Source organism: Eubalaena glacialis, chromosome 3 (genome assembly GCF_028564815.1).
Source record: "Eubalaena glacialis isolate mEubGla1 chromosome 3, mEubGla1.1.hap2.+ XY, whole genome shotgun sequence".
NCBI classification, from domain to species: domain Eukaryota; kingdom Metazoa; phylum Chordata; class Mammalia; order Artiodactyla; family Balaenidae; genus Eubalaena; species Eubalaena glacialis.
The window spans coordinates 66,526,260-66,542,081 of record NC_083718.1 but is presented as its reverse complement, the minus strand read 5'-3'; positions in this window follow the sequence as shown (position 1 = coordinate 66,542,081).

Here is a 15,822-nt window from a genome sequence, read left to right as displayed (position 1 = left end):
GTGTATATATGTCCATGCCACTCTCTAACTTTGTCCCAGCTTACCCCTCCCCCTCCCCATATCTTCAAGTCCATTCTCTAGTAGGTCTGTGTCTTTATTCCCGTCTTGCCCCTAGGTTCTTCATGACCTTTTTTTTTTTTCCTTAGATTCCATATATATGTGTTAGCATACTGTATTTGTTTTTCTCTTTCTGACTTACTTCACTCTGTATGACAGACTCTAATTCCATCCACCTCACCACAAATAACTCAATTTCGTTTCTTTATATGTCTGAGTAATATTCCATTGTATATATGTGCCACATCTTCTTTATCCATTCATCCGATGATGGACACTTAGGTTGCTTCCATGTCCTGGCTATTGTAAATAGAGCTGCAATGAACATTTTGGTACATGACTCTTTTTGAATTATAGTTTTCTCAGAGTATATGCCTAGTAGTAGGACTGCTGGGTTGTATGGTAGTTTTATTTTTAGATTTTTAAGGACCCTCCATACTGTTCTCCATAGTGGCTCCATCAATTTACATTTCCACCAACAGTGCAAGAGGGTTCACTTCTCTCCACACCCTCTCCAGCATTTATGTTTGCAGATTTTTGATGATGGCCATTCTGACTGGTGGGAGGTGATACCTCATTGCAGTTTTGATTTGCATTTCTCTAATGATTAGTAATGTTGAGCATCCTTTCTTGTGTTTGTTGGCAATGTGTATATCTTCTTTGGAGAAATGTCTATTTAAGTCTTCTGCCCATTTATGGACTTGGTTGTTTGTTTTTTTGATATTGAGCTGCATGAGCTGCTTGTAAATTTTGGAGATTAATCCTTTGTCAGTTGCTTCATTGGTAAATAGTTTCTCCCATTCTGAGGGTTGTCTTTTTGTCTTCTTTATGTTTTCCTTTGCTGGGCAAAAGCTTTTAAGTTTCATTAGATCCCATTTGTTTATTTTTGTTTTTATTTCTATTTCTCTAGGAGGTGGGTCAAAAAAGATCTTGCTGTGATTTATGCCATAGAATGTTCTGCCTATGTTTTCCTCTAAGACTTTTATAGTATCTGGCCTTACATTTAGGTCTTTAATCCATTTTGAGTTTATTTTTGTGCATGGTGTTAGGGAGTGTTCTAATTTCATTCTTTTACATGCAGCTGTCCAGTTTTCCCAGCACCACTTATTGAAGAGGCTGTCTTTTCTACATTGTATGTTCTTGCCTCCTTTATCAAAAATAAAGTGACCATATGTGCGTGGGTTTATCTCTGGGCTCTGTATCCTGTTCCATTGATCTATATTTCGGTTTCTGTGCCAGTACAATACTGTCTTGATTACTGTAGCTTTGTAGTATAGTCTGAAGTCAAGGAGCCTGATTCCTCCAGCTCCGTTTTTCTTTCCCAATATTGCTTTGGCTATTCGGTGTCTTTTGTGTTTCCATACAAATTGGGAAATTTTTTGTTCTAGTTCTGTGGAAAATTCCAGTGGTAGTTTGATAGGGATTGCATTGAATCTGTAGATTGCTTTAGGTAATATAGTCATTTTCACAATGTTGATTCTTCCAATCCAAGAACATGATATATCTCTCCATCTGTTGGTATCATCTTTAATTTCTTTCCTCAGTATCTTATAGTTTTCTGCATATAGGTCTTTTGTCTCCTTAGGTAGGTTTATTCCTAGGTATTTTATTCTTTTTGTTGCAGTGGTAAATGGGAGTGTTTCCTTAATTTCTCTTTTCAGATTTTTCATCATTAGTGTATAGGAATGCAAGAGATTTCTGTGCATTAATTTTGTATCCTGCTACTTTACCAAATTCATTGATTAGCTCTAGTAGTTTTTTGGTAGCATCTTTCGGATTCTCTGTGTATAGTATCATGTCATCTGCAAACAGTGACAGGTTTACTTCTTTTCTGATTTGGATTCCTTTTATTTCTTTTCCTTCTCTGATTTCTGTGGCTAAAACTTGCAAAACTATATTAAATAATGGTGGTGAGAGTGGACAACCTTGTCTTGCTCCTGATCTTAGAGGGAATGGTTTCAGTTTTTCACCATTGAGAATGATGTTGCCTGTGTGTTTGTAATATATGGCCTTTATTATGTTGAGGTAAGTTCCCTCTATGTCTATTTTCTGGAGGGTTTTTTATCATAAATGGGTGTTGAATTTTGTCAAAAGCTTATTCTGCATCTATTGAAATGATCATATGGTTTTTCTCCTTCAGTTGGTTAATATGGTGTATCACATTGATTGATTTGTGTATATTGAAGAATCCTTGCATTCCTGGGATAAACCCCACTTGATCACGGTGTATGATACTTTTAATGTGCTGTTGGATTCTGTTTGCTAGTATTTTGTTGAGGATTTTTCATCTATGGTCATCAGTGATATTGGCCTGTAGTTTTCTTTGTGATATTTTTGTCTAGTTTTTGTATCAGGGTGATGGTGGCCTCATAGAATGAGTTTGTGAGTGTTCCTCCCTCTGCTATATTTTGGAAGGGTTTGAGAAGGATTGGTTTTACCTCTTCTCTAAATGTTTGATAGAATTCATGTGTGAAGCCATCTGGTCCTGGGCTTTTGTTTGCTGGAAGATTTTTAATCACAGTTTCAATTTCAGTGCTTGTTATTAGTCTGTTTATATTTTCTATTTCTTCCTGGTTCAGTCTCGGAATATTGTGCTTTTCTAAGAATTTGTCCATTTCTTCCAGATTGTCCATTTTGTTAGCATATAGTTGCTTGTAGTAATCTCTCATAATTCTTTATATTTCTGCAGTGTCAGTTGTTACTTCTCCTTTTTCGTTTCTAATTTTATTGAGTTGAGTCTTCTATCTTTTTTTCTTGATGAGTCTGACTAATGGTTTATCAATTTTTTTTATCTTCTCAAAGAATCAGCTTTTAGTTTTATTGATCTTTGCTATCATTTCCTTCATTTCTTTTTCATTTATTTCTGATCTGATCTTTATGATTTCTTTCCCTCTGCTGCCTTTGGGGTTTTTTTTGTTCTTCTTTCTCTAGTTGCTTTAGGTGTAAAGTTAGGTTGTTTATTTGAGATGTTTCTTGTTTCTTGAGGTAGGATTGTATTGCTATAAACTTCCCTCTTAGAACTGCTTTTGCTGCATCCCATAGGTATTGGGTCATTGTGCTTTCGTTGTCATTTTTTTTCAGGTATTTTTTGATTTCCTCTTTGATTTCTTCAGTGATCTCTTGGGTATTAAGTAGTGTATTGTTTAGCCTCCAGGTGTTTGTATTTTTTACAGATTTTTTCCTGTAATTAATATCTAGTCTCATAGCATTGTGGTTGGAAAAGATACTTGATATGATTTCAATTTTCTTAAATTTACCAAGGCTTGATTTGTGACCCAAGATATGATCTATCCTGGAGCGTGTCCCATGAACACTTGGGAAGAAAGTGTATTCTGTTGTTTTTGGCTGGAATGTCCTTTAAATATCAGTTAAGCCCATCTCATTTAATGTATCATTTAAAGGTTGTGTTTCCTTATTTATTTTCATTTTGGATGATCTGGCCATTGGTGAAAGTGGGGTGTTAAAGTCCCCTCCTATGACTGTGTTACTGTCAATTTCCCCTTTTATGGCGGTTAGCATTTGCCTTATGTATTGAGGTGCTCCTATGTTGGGTGCATAAAGATTTACAATTGTTATATCTTCCTCTTGGATTGATCCCTTAATCATTATGTAGTGTCCTTCTTTGTTTCTTGTAATAGTCTTTATTTTAAAGTCTATTTTGTTTTACATGAGAATTGCTACTCCAGCTTTCTTTTGATTGCCCTTTGCATGGAATATCTTTTTCCATCCCCTCACTTTCAGTCTGTATGTGTCCCTAGGTCTGAAGTGGGTGTCTTGTAGACAGCATATATACGGGTCTTGTTTTTGTATCCATTCAGCCAGTCTATGTCTTTTGGTTGGAGCATTTAATCTATTTACATTTAAGGTAGTTATTGATATGTATGTTCCTATTACCATTTTATTAATTGTTTTGGGTTTGTTATTGTAGGTCTTTTCCTTCGCTTGTGTTTCCTGCCTAGAGACGTTCCTTTAGCATATGTTGTAAAGCTGGTTTGGTGGTGCTGAATTCTCTTAGCTTTTGCTTGTCTGTAAAGGTTTTAATTTCTCCATGGAATCTGAATGAGATCCTTGCTGGGTAGAGAAATCTTGGTTGTAGGTTTTTCCCTTTCATCACTTTAAATATGTCCTGCCAGTCCCTTCTGGCTTGCAGAGTTTCTGCTGAAAGATCAGCTGTTAACCTTATGGGGATTCCCTTGTATGTTATTGGTTGTTTTTTGCTTGATGCTTTTAATATTTTTTCTTTGTATTTAACTTTTGATAGTTTGATTAATATGTGTCTTCGTGTGTTTCTCCTTGGATTTATCCTGTATGGGACTCTCTGTGCTTCCTGGACTTGACTATTTCCTTTCCCATGTTAGGGAAGTTTTCAACTATAATCTCTTCAAATATTTTCTCCGTCCCTTTCTTTTTCTCTTCTTCTTCTGAGATCCCTATAATTCGAATGTTGGTGCATTTAATGTTGTCCCAGAGGTCTCTGAGACTGTCCCCAATTCTTTTCATTCTTTTTTCTTTATTCTGCTCTGTGGTAGTTATTTCCACCTTTTTATCTTCCAGATCATTTATCCATTCTTCTGCCTCAGTTATTCTGCTATTGATTCCTTCTAGAGAATTTTTAATTTCATTTATTGTGTTGTTCATCATTGTTTGTTTGCTCTTTAGTTCTTTTAGGTCCTTGTTAAATGCTTCTTGTATTTTCTCCATTCTATTTCCAAGATTTTGGATCATATTTACTATCATTACTCTGAATTTTTTTTCAGGTAGACTGTCTATTTCCTCTTCATTTGTTAGGTCTGGTGGGTTTTTACCTTGCTCCTTCACCTGCTGTTTGTTTCTCTGTCTTCTCATTTTGCTTAACTTAGTGTGTTTGGGGTCTCCTTTTCACAGGCTGCAGGTTCGCAGTTCCTGTTGTTTTTGGTGTCTGCCCCCAGTGGCTAAGGTTAGTTCAGTGGGTTGTATAGGCTTCCTGGTGGAGGGGATTGGTGCCTATGTCCTGGTGGATGAGGGTGGATCTTGTCTTTCTGGTGGGCAGGACTGCGTCCGGTGGTGTGTTTTGGGGTGTCTGTGACCTTATTATGATTTTAGGCAGCCTCTCTGCTAATGGGTGGGGTTGTGTTCCTGTCTTGCTAGTTGTTTGTCATAGGGTGTCCAGCACTGTAACTTGCCGGTTGTTTAGTGGATCTGGGTCTTAGCGTTGAGATGGAGCTCTCTGGGAGAGCTTTTGCCATTTGATGTTACGTGGAGTCGGGAGGTCTCAGGTGGACCAATGTCCTGACCTTGGTCCTTCCACCTCAGAGGCACAGACCTGACACCCGGCCAGAGCACCAAGACTGTGTCAGCCACACAGCTCAGAAGGAAAGGGGGGGGAAAAAAGAAAGAAAGAAAGAAATTAAAATAAAGTTATTTTAAAAATTTTTTTAAAATAAAAAAATTTAAAAGTCATAATAAAAGAAATAGAGAAAGAAAGAAGAGAGCAACCAAACCAGTCAACAAATCCACCAATGATAACAAGCACTAAAAACTATACTTCAAACAAACAAACAAAACAAACAAACAAACAAAAAAACAAGGACAGACAGAACCCTGGGACAAATGGTAAAAGCAAAGCTATACAGACAAAATCACACAAAGAAGCATACACATACACTCTCACAAAAAGAGAAAAAGGGAAAAATATATATATATATTTTTTAAAAAGGAAGAGAGCAACCAAATCAATAAACCAATCTAACAATGATAATAAACTCTAAATACTAAACTAAAATAAACATAAATCCAGAAACAAATTAGATGCAGAAAGCAAACCCCAAGTCTACAGTTGCTCACGAAGTCCACTGCCTCAATTTTGGGATGATTCACTGTTTATTCAGATATTCCACAGATGCAGGGTACATCAAGTTGATTGTGGAGATTTAATCCACTGCTCCTGAGGCTACTGGGAGAGATTTCCCTTTCTCTTCTTTGTTCGCACAGCTCCTGGGGTTCGGCTTTGGATTTGGCCCCGCCTCTACGTGTAGGTTGCCTGAGGGCGTCTGTTTCCCCGCTCAGACAGGACAGGGTTAAAGTAGCAGCTGATTAGGCGTCTGTGGCTCACTCAGGCCGGGTGGAGGGTGGGGTACGGAATGCAGGGCGAGCCTGCAGTGGCAGAGGCCGGCATTATGTTGCAACAGCCTGAGGTGCGCCATGTGTTCTCCCGGGCAAGTTGTCCCTGGATCACGGGACCCTGGCAGTGGCGGGCTGCACAGGCTCCCGGGAGGGGAGGTGTGGATAGTGGCCTGTGCTTGCACATAGGCTTCTTGGTGGCTGCAGCAGCAGCCTTAGCATCTCATCCACATCTTTGGTCTCTGCGCTGATAGTCACGGCTCATGCCCATCTCTGGAGCTCGTTTAGGTGGTGCTCTGAATCCTCTCTCCTCACGCACCCTGAAACAATGGTCTCTTGCCTCTTAGGCAGTTCCAGACTTTTTCCCGGACTTCCTCTCGGCTAGCTGTGGCGCACTAGTCCCCTTAAGGCTGTCTTCACGCAGCCAACCCCAGTCCTCTCCCTGGGATCTGACTTTCGAAGCCCGAGCCTCAGCTCCCAGCCCCCACCCGCCATGGCGGGTGAGCAGACAAGTCTCTCAGGCTGGTGAGTGCTGGTCGGCACCAATCCTCTGTGTGGGAATCTCTCTGCTTTGCTCTCTGCACCCCTGTTGCTGTGCTCTCCTCCATGGCTCTGCAGCTTCCCCCCCACCACTCCCCATCTCCACCAGTGAAGGGGCTTTCTAGTGTGTGGAAACCTTTCCTCCTTCACAGCTCCCTCCCAGAGGTGCAGGTCCCGTCCCTATTCTTTTGTCTCTGTTTCTTCTTTTTTCATTTGCCCTACCCAGGTATGTGGGAATTTTCTTGCCTTTTGGAAAGTCTGAGGTCTTCTGCCAGCGTTCAGTAGGTGTTCTGTAGGAGTTATTCCACGTGTAGATGTATTTCTGATATATTTGTGGAGAGGAAGGTGATCTCCACGTCTTACTCCTCTGCCATCTTGAAGGTCTCCTATGGGTCTTTTTTAAAGGAAAAAAACTTCTATGGATCCAGAGGACTAACTTAACTTATTATTTTGTGTGTGTTTTAAATAATGAGTATATATGAAACTACTTCTTATGCTTATTAATCTCTATACAATTACAAAACCAAAATAAATTTATAGATAAAGTCTAAATGAAGCTAAAATGTAATTCAATTCAAATGGGCATTACTTTAATGTGATGGTTGATGTTGATTTGTTAAAATAATTTGACCCTCTAAAAGTGAATAAGGTACTGAGTGCTAAGGGGTAATTCTTTTGAGTTCATCATGCTTATCTCTCATCTGTGACATGAGGACTCATTTCTGTCACTACTTTTTAAAAGTCAAACAAGTGTGAAACATTTACCCTGTGACATCATATGCTTTTCACTTGATAAGAAGACATCATTTTTGTAATACATCCTCCTAAATTATTTTCTTCTTAGCTGAGGGCAAATAAGACAGTATTATTTAAAATTATTTACTGAGCACCTACTATGTTCCAGAGAGTGTTCTAGGTGCTCAGACTACATCACTGAACAAAACAGAAAGAAATACCTTTGCCCTTGTGGAGCTTACATTGTAATGGGGGAGACAGTCAATAAACAAGAAGATTAATAAATATGTAAAGTGTATAGTGTGTAAGAAGCTAAGAAGTGTTATGAAGAGAAAAAAATAAACAAGGTACATGGATTGAGGATCAGGGGTGGGGATGTGGGCGAGTGCTGCAATTTTAAATAGAATGGCACCATTAGGACTCATCGAGAAAGTTAAATTTTAGCAAAGACTTGAAAGAGGTGAAGAATATTTGCAGGGAGAGAGAAGAGCCAGTATTGAGGCTGTAAGTGCCTGGCAAAGAGGCTGGTATTGCCAGATGGGAGTGAGTGATGGGGGAGAGTAGTCAGAGAGGTAACGGGGAAGCCAGATCTCCTGGGCCCATATGGGTCATTGTAAGAACTCTGGCTTTTATTCTGGAAGAAATGGATCTCATTGGAGGCCTCTAAGTTGAGGCATGACATGTCTGACCTACCTTTAAATTATAGCACCCTGGTTTTTGTGTTGAGGTTATATTGTGGGGAAGACGGCTGGATTAGAAGACCTTTGCAAAGAGGTGTAAGAAAGATGATGGTGGTACAGGCCAGGATGGTAGCAGCCGAGGGGGTACAGCTAATGGTCAGATTTGAAGAACCAAGCGATTTTCCCTTTGGTTTGAATGTGGAGTGAAGGAAAAAGAGGGGCTAAGAGTCTTTGGCTTGACAACTGGATGGATTTAGCTGCCTTCGACTGGAAGAGGGAAAACAAGTGGATGGGGCCATTTTGTGGAGATCAAGTGTTCAGTTTGGACGTGTTAAGTTTGGGAAGCCTGTTGGCAGGGTGATCATATAACTTACTGTCCAAACTAGGACACTTTTGAGTGTGGAGGAGAAAGGAGACACTATTAATAATCATGCTGGAGCAACAGGAGTCATCCAGAACTGTCCCAGTTCGCCCAAGACATAAGGTCACCTTATAGGATATCCAAGTGGAGGTATTGAGTAGGCAGTTGGGCTGAGGTTCAGGAGAGAGCTCTGGGTCAGAGGTATACATTTGGGTGTTGTCAGCTCATATATGATACTTAAAGCCGTGTGATTGGATGAGATCACTAAATGAGTGAGTATAAATAAAGAAGAGAAAAGGACCAAGGAGCAGAGTCAGAGGCATCAACAGATTAAAGGCATTCTCGCTTTGAGAGGTCAAGGAGAAGAGGACAAACCAGCAAAGCCATTATATACAAGCCTACATGTGGGTACAGGGATCAAGGGGCAGGACTAGGTCATGAGGTTTTATTTAGATGGTTTTTAAAAAATGGTTAGATGAATATCTTTTAGATTACTATCAAAATGTGAATGTAAAATATAAAACTTCTTGTAGAATCACTTACACTCTCGAGAATATTCTTGGGTCTTGGTTTGAGAGACAGTGTCACATTAATTGGCGGCAGGCACAGATGGCTACTAGTGGCCTCGAGGCAATCATTGGCTGCAGTAGTACATCAAGATCACCACATGATCTTGCTGGATCCTGAACATAATTCCTCAGCTATGCAGGGAAAGACAGTCCCAACTCATTTCATAGATGTGGGAACTGAAACAAATGTTGAGTGAACTTCCTACTCTCATTTCTTTATGTGCAGATATCTGCCTCCTGTGAATTAATTTTTATATCTGTTTTCTTTTTCTTCTTCACACTAGCCTTTCATCATACTTCCTTTAAAAAAAAAACACTGCAGGATTTTTAAGAATCTACTTCTGCTTCCATCTTTTTTCTTTTTAAATTTCTTTGCTCCTGCATCATGTTAAGCCTATAACTAAAACTCTCACCCCCAGTGGCCCTCCAGACTCAGGAAGCTGGGATAACCCCTCACCTCTGACCTCAAAATGACTCTCTTTCAAGGATCTCTTTCATGTGACCAATTTTCCTCGACTGGGAGCCACTTTCTCCATGGAAGTGATGGGCCCATTTTTAATGGATTACCTTAGAACTCAAGATATGGGTCCCCTTGCTAATGAAGAATAGAAGATTCAGAATGAAAAGTTGGAAGGGTTCTCCATGTTCTTACTACCTAGAGGAGTGCTGTGTCTTGGCTGGAGATGTTCTGGCTTGAGCGACAAGAGGCCTGGCTTCTCTGGGTTTGTGTTAACCAATTTTCTTGGGGCCTCCATCTCCCAATCCTCTAGTATGAAATTCAGAGCAATACATACCCCTGTGGCATCCCGGGGATTCTTTAAGAAATAATTTAAAAAATCAAAACTTATGAGATTTGGATTCAAATGATTTGGAACTGAGATTTTCATTTACCTACTTACCAGCTATATATCCTTAGACAAATACCACAATCTCTTTGTGCCTCAGTTTGTTTGCCTATAAAAATGGGTTTTTACAAATAAAAATGGGTATTTACAAATGGACTTCACAGAATGTGGGAAATAACCGGGACAAGTGTGAAAAGCACAATTAAACATTATACAAATGTTAGCTGTTATTGTTGCTGTTGCTATTATTAATTTTAATATAGCGAGCAAACATTAGATTTGTTGTGGCCGGAGATCGAAAAGCAGCTGGAGGAACACAGAGGAGCAGAGTGCTAGGGCTTCTATTCTGTCATTATGGAAATGCTAACCTAATAGCCTGATTCTTTGAGTCAATACTTTCAATTTCTCTCTCTGCTGATAAATACAGGGATTTACTTTGTTCTCTGAGCTCAAGAAAAGCTCACTCTTCATTACGTCTATTGTTTTCTTCACCCTAAACCAGAACCTGGTTGACTTACCATTAGATAGTGCCTTTCTTTGGAAAACTCCAGTTATTTGTTTATTTACTGAACAAAGATTTGTAGAGGGATCATGGGGCACACAAAACCTAATCAGATTTGGAAACTCTCCTCATGTGGCGAAGACAAATAAAATCAGTCATTAAGGCAAAATGAAGCAAGTGCCATAGCAATGGCTCCAATGATATGCCATGGGTGTGAGGGAAACAGTGCTATTTTGGCTGAAGGACTTCAGAAAAGTTTCATTGAGGAAATGATAGGGGCCATTACAGGAAACAGAGGGCAGAGGGATGGCATTTTAGGCTCAGGTGGGTAGGTTGAAATAAGACACTAGAAGTCAGAAGTTCAGGGAAACAGAAAGCAGATGATTGCTGCTGCAGTACTCGCTCGCGCGCGCACGCGTGTGTGTATATGTGTGTGTGTGTATGAGAGAGAGAGCGAGAGAGAGGGAGAGAGAGAGAGAGAGGGAGAGAGAGAGAGGAGACAGGGATAGAGCAAGAGAAAGGGCTGACTGGCAATGTGCATATTAAATAAATGAACAGCAGAGGCAAAATATCTGTCCCTTCCACAGGGTGGTTTCTCCTGATACTGACGATTCATCCACTTTTGCAGACTTCATTCTGGTGCTTCTGGCTATATGCCAAGCACTGTGCTGAATGCTAAGGTTAAAAACAAGATAAGACATTGAGGATAACAAGATCATCCAAAATCTTGATTCCAAGCACAAAGTTCTACCCTTTCAGCTAATTTACTCAAGTGTTACCTTCTACCCCATGAAGATCACCAACCATTGGGCCTACCAGTTTTTCTACTGTCCTTATCTTTATCATGTCATCATTTCTTCTTTACCTGATTCCATATTCTAGTACTGCAGCTGCTCCTTTATAAAAAATTTTAACTTCTCTCCCCATCCCTTCTGGTAAACAACTGACAAAGTTCCAACTTGGTTAAAATCAAGTGTCCATTTACTGTATGCCCACAGCAGAGAAGCTGAGCATTGCAGAGAGAGACAGAGACAGAGAGAAGGAAGGGGAGGGTGAATAAAACACACACAGAACTCTGCTTACTGGACTTCTTCAAACTTATGACCAAAAATCTCAAAAGAATACATTAGCCAAACAATCCAACTATATTTTCCTAAATGTAGAAATTCACCTTCCCACTCTCTGAGATGACTATTTTACACCTTCCTTCCTTTCCCTCCAGTCTCTGCCACTATCCCCTAGCTGGTGATCTTACTTCAAAAATACAGTTGGAAAAAAACAAGGTCCTTCTCATCCAGCCAGTTCTTCCAAACCACTGCATCTGTAGCCATATATCCTGCCTTCCAGCCTGTTGAAATGGAGGCAATGCCCCTGCTTCCATTTAAGGTCCATCTCTCCTTTTGTGCTTTGTTCCCATCCCCTCTCACCTTCTCAAGAACTTTGAGAGAAAAGAGGATAGAGAATAATTTAAATTTTCTAGTTTCAGTGTGGATTGATGTGTTATTTTTCCAATAAGGTTTTCCCCCCTTGGGAGAGGCCTATGTGACTAGCCTCTGAGTCTCAGCTTTCTTATCTGATGGAGCATAAGAAATGGGGATAACAACCCACCCTGCCTAGGTCACAGAATCCCTGTGGGGCTGAGATGTGTTGGAATTGGAAATATTTTGCAAAATGTGAAAACACCATAGAGGGACATGGTATGAAAAAAAATAGCAAGGGACCACATCCTCTGACTTGAGACAGTAGGGTGTATAGATATTCATCTCAGATGGCTCAAAGTAAGAAATTTGAGTAAAAGTTCTGTTTAAGGAGGTGTGGGCAAGGTTAAAGCCACAGACAAGATAAATTGAGGCACCCAGAGATTACCCACAGTGGGAGGCTGTTACAGCCCCAAGGACTCAGGGGCAAGGGAAAGAGATTGTGTACTGGAGCTCAGTGAGAGCCAGCAGGGAGGAGCAATAGCCCTAGAAGCAGGCAGTTCCTGCTAGGGAACTGGACACCGCAGCAAGGTGGGACAAGAGAGGACTTGGACTTCCCACCCTCTGATCTCGTACTGCTGACTGGTGGCCAAATCCAGCAAAAGCCAGAGGGAAGGAAGCCAGCCTCTGGGTCCCAGAGTAGGGCAGAGGAGAGCGGAGAATGGGCCTGGGGAGGGAGGCAGTTAGCAAATAGGGAATAACCAGCACAGAAGCCATTCTCTGAGGGAAGTGCTCTGTTTCAATAAGCAGACTCCTATAGCAAAAACTCAAATTACAAATTGAAACACTGATAAGGATGGACTGTTCAACCTTCAACCTTGCCTTTGTATTCAGAGTATATGTTTTCCTGCAGAGTGTGCGGCTGAGGGGTGAGCCAGTAGCCCAGTAGGTCCCTGGTCTCAACCTGCAAGGCAGAGTTTAAGATTATCAGTTTGGTTCATGGACCTTGCCAGAAGCTTAGAAAAGAAGGTACAAACAACTTTTTATTGCTCATCTTAAAGCCATTCCTTTCCCTTTATTCCCTTTATTTTCTTTTCTCTTGAGAGTTTAGATATTGATTAATATCTAAACAATATTAATATCTAAAACAATATCTAAAACAATATTAAACAATAATAATTGTTAACACATAGAATGTATTTGATGCTCTCCCTGGAGATTTTCATCTTTGCTTGGTAACAGTCAATCAGCATGCTTCCTTCTCAACAATATTAACATCCAAGATGGTGAGATAAACAAGCTCATTAAGAAACAAGTTGTTACATGAAGCAAACACCTTAGATTAATAAAACCTGGCATCCTCTGTGGTACACCCAGGGAAACAATATTAGCAGCCCTGATAGCAGTCTGCATTTAAGAGAAAAGCCCAGAAGGCAGCCAGTTTATCCTGTAGAATTGTTCAGGCAGCCTCATCCATTTATGACACCATGGGGAAATGCTAGGCCTACGTGCTCAGAGGTACAATGTTTAGATGGCGTGCTTACAGCAGGAATTTTTCATTCATTTAGGGGACTTATTTCATTCATTCAACAAATATTTATTGGGCACACATGACATGCACTGTGCTGGCTACTGGGCATATAAAGATGAACAAAACACCTTCCCAGCCATGAAGGAGTTCACGTTTTGCTGGGTGAGACTGGCTGATGGGTGAATGGACCTAGGCTCCAGAGAGTTAAATGCAATGACTGAGATGCCCAGAGCAAGCCAGTGGAAACATAGAAAAGGTGTAATTAGCCCAGTTAGGGTGGGAATAAATTTTGGGGACCTGTGGCTTTCTTATTTATATCAAGGAGCAGTTAATACAATATCACATGTGAGGTTATGTCTAAGAGTTTGATGGCCTAGTCTTTCCTTCTACTTGGAGACTAACTGAACTTGTAGGCAAAATATCAATATTTCACTAAGGACTCTATGGTTTGTTGAAACTGGGAGGTGGTACCCATCCTGAGGCTGGAGCCATCCAAGAACTGGGTAGAGAGCCTCAGCATGCATGTGGTACCCATGCTGGCCCAGGAAATCATATACTGAATGTGTAGCTGGAGATGTTAGGATCCCAGAGAGGACAGGGTGCTGGGGACTAACCTGGGCTGAAGAGGGGGGTGGGTTGAAATGATTAAGATGAGATTTGTAGGTTTCTATCTAAACTGGTCTGATTGAGGAGAAATTTTGGACATGCAAGACTTACCTGGGCCTGTTTTAGGGGATCCAAGACCTCTCTAACTTTGGAGAAGAACTCCAGAGTAACTTGTCCATATTGGAAGAGCAGAGGTATGTGAGGGAGAAATTGAATGTTTTCTCAAGTACATATTTACACGCTTTGCAACTCTGACTAATGTTTAGTTCATTTAAATTTTCTATTATCCCCATAAAGAAGATTTTTTTCTTTTATATCTCCATCATAGAAAGGAAGTTGAGGATCCAGTGAGCTTATAGAACTGGACCCAGCCACGGAGGAGATAAAAGATGGGAGGTTTTGAATCAAGATCTAACTGACCCTCCTTGCTCCATATTCCACAGATCCTGAGCTAGGGATGGGTAGCATTTTGCCTCAGAATTTACCTCCACGGTGGCTGCATTCAGTGATGTCCTTGGAGTAAGATTTGGTTGGCTGGTCAAGAATGATAATGAGTCAGCATATTATTAAGCTGGCCTGGTGTGAGTACTCAGGGCACAGTTGAGACAGATTGATCAGGCCCTGGAACACCAACAGGAAGGAACAACAAACTCCCAGATCTCTGAATCAATTTAGAAGAAAAAGAGTTGTGAAAGCAGCCACATTTTCGTGTATTTTCACTAAATGTATTAGCCTCAGAAGAAAACTAAGATTTTGGTTAATTTTTCTAGAAAACACTCTTTTTCATTTGTACCTTCCTAGGCTGAGATTTGTTCTATTGATCACTATATAAACTATGAGATTAGATCTTTTCCAGTAGGCACTGGATCTTTAAAACAAAATTTTTTTTTATCTTCTGTGAAAGGCATTGTGTCTGTTTTTCTGTACCCACAGCATTGAGTGCGTTATTGGTGGGTGCCCAATAAGTATTTGTTGAATTAATGAGTTCTAGAAACATTAACTAGAAATTGCTACCAGTACCATTTGTGAGCTCACAAATGGTTTAGGTTTTGAAGAATGAGATCAGTGGAACCTAATGTAAATTGTCATAGATGGAAATAAAATCATGGCATTATGAGGTGCCCATGATGTCTCCCCCTGGTGCCCTCTTTACCTCTAATGCACCCCAAGTGGAGGTGGAGAGGTAAATACAGAAAAAAAAAAAACTCTGATAACAGGCAGGAAGCAATACCTGTATCTCTCCATTTATTTAGGGCTTTGATTTTTTCCATCAGTGTTTTGTAATTTTTAGCACACAAATTGTGTACATGTTTTGTTCAGTTTATACCTGAGCATTTCATTTCCTTTGGAGTAATTGCAAATGGTATTGTGTTTTTATTTTAGTTTCTACATTTTTTATTAGTATATAGAAACACAATTGTTTTTTCTTTTCTTTTTTTTTAACATCTTTATTGGAGTATAATTGCTTTACAATGGTGTGTTAGTTTCTGCTTTATAACAAAGTGAATCAGCTATACATATACATATATCCCCATATCTCTTCCCTCTTGCATCTCCCTCTCTCCCACCCTCGCTTTCCCACCCCTCTAGGTGGTCACAAGGCACCAAGCTGATCTCCCTGTGCTATGCGACTGCTACCACTAGCTATGTATTTTACATTTGGTAGTGTATATATGTCCATGCCACTCTCCCACTTTGTCCCAGCTTACCCTTCCCCCTCCCTGTATCCTCAAGTCCATTCTCTAGTAGGAATGCGTCTTTATTCCTGTCCTGCCCCTAGGTTCTTCATGACCTTTTTTTTTTTTTTTTTTTGATTCCATATATATGTGTTAGCATAGGGTATTTGTTTTTCTCTTTCTGACTTACTTCACTCTGTATG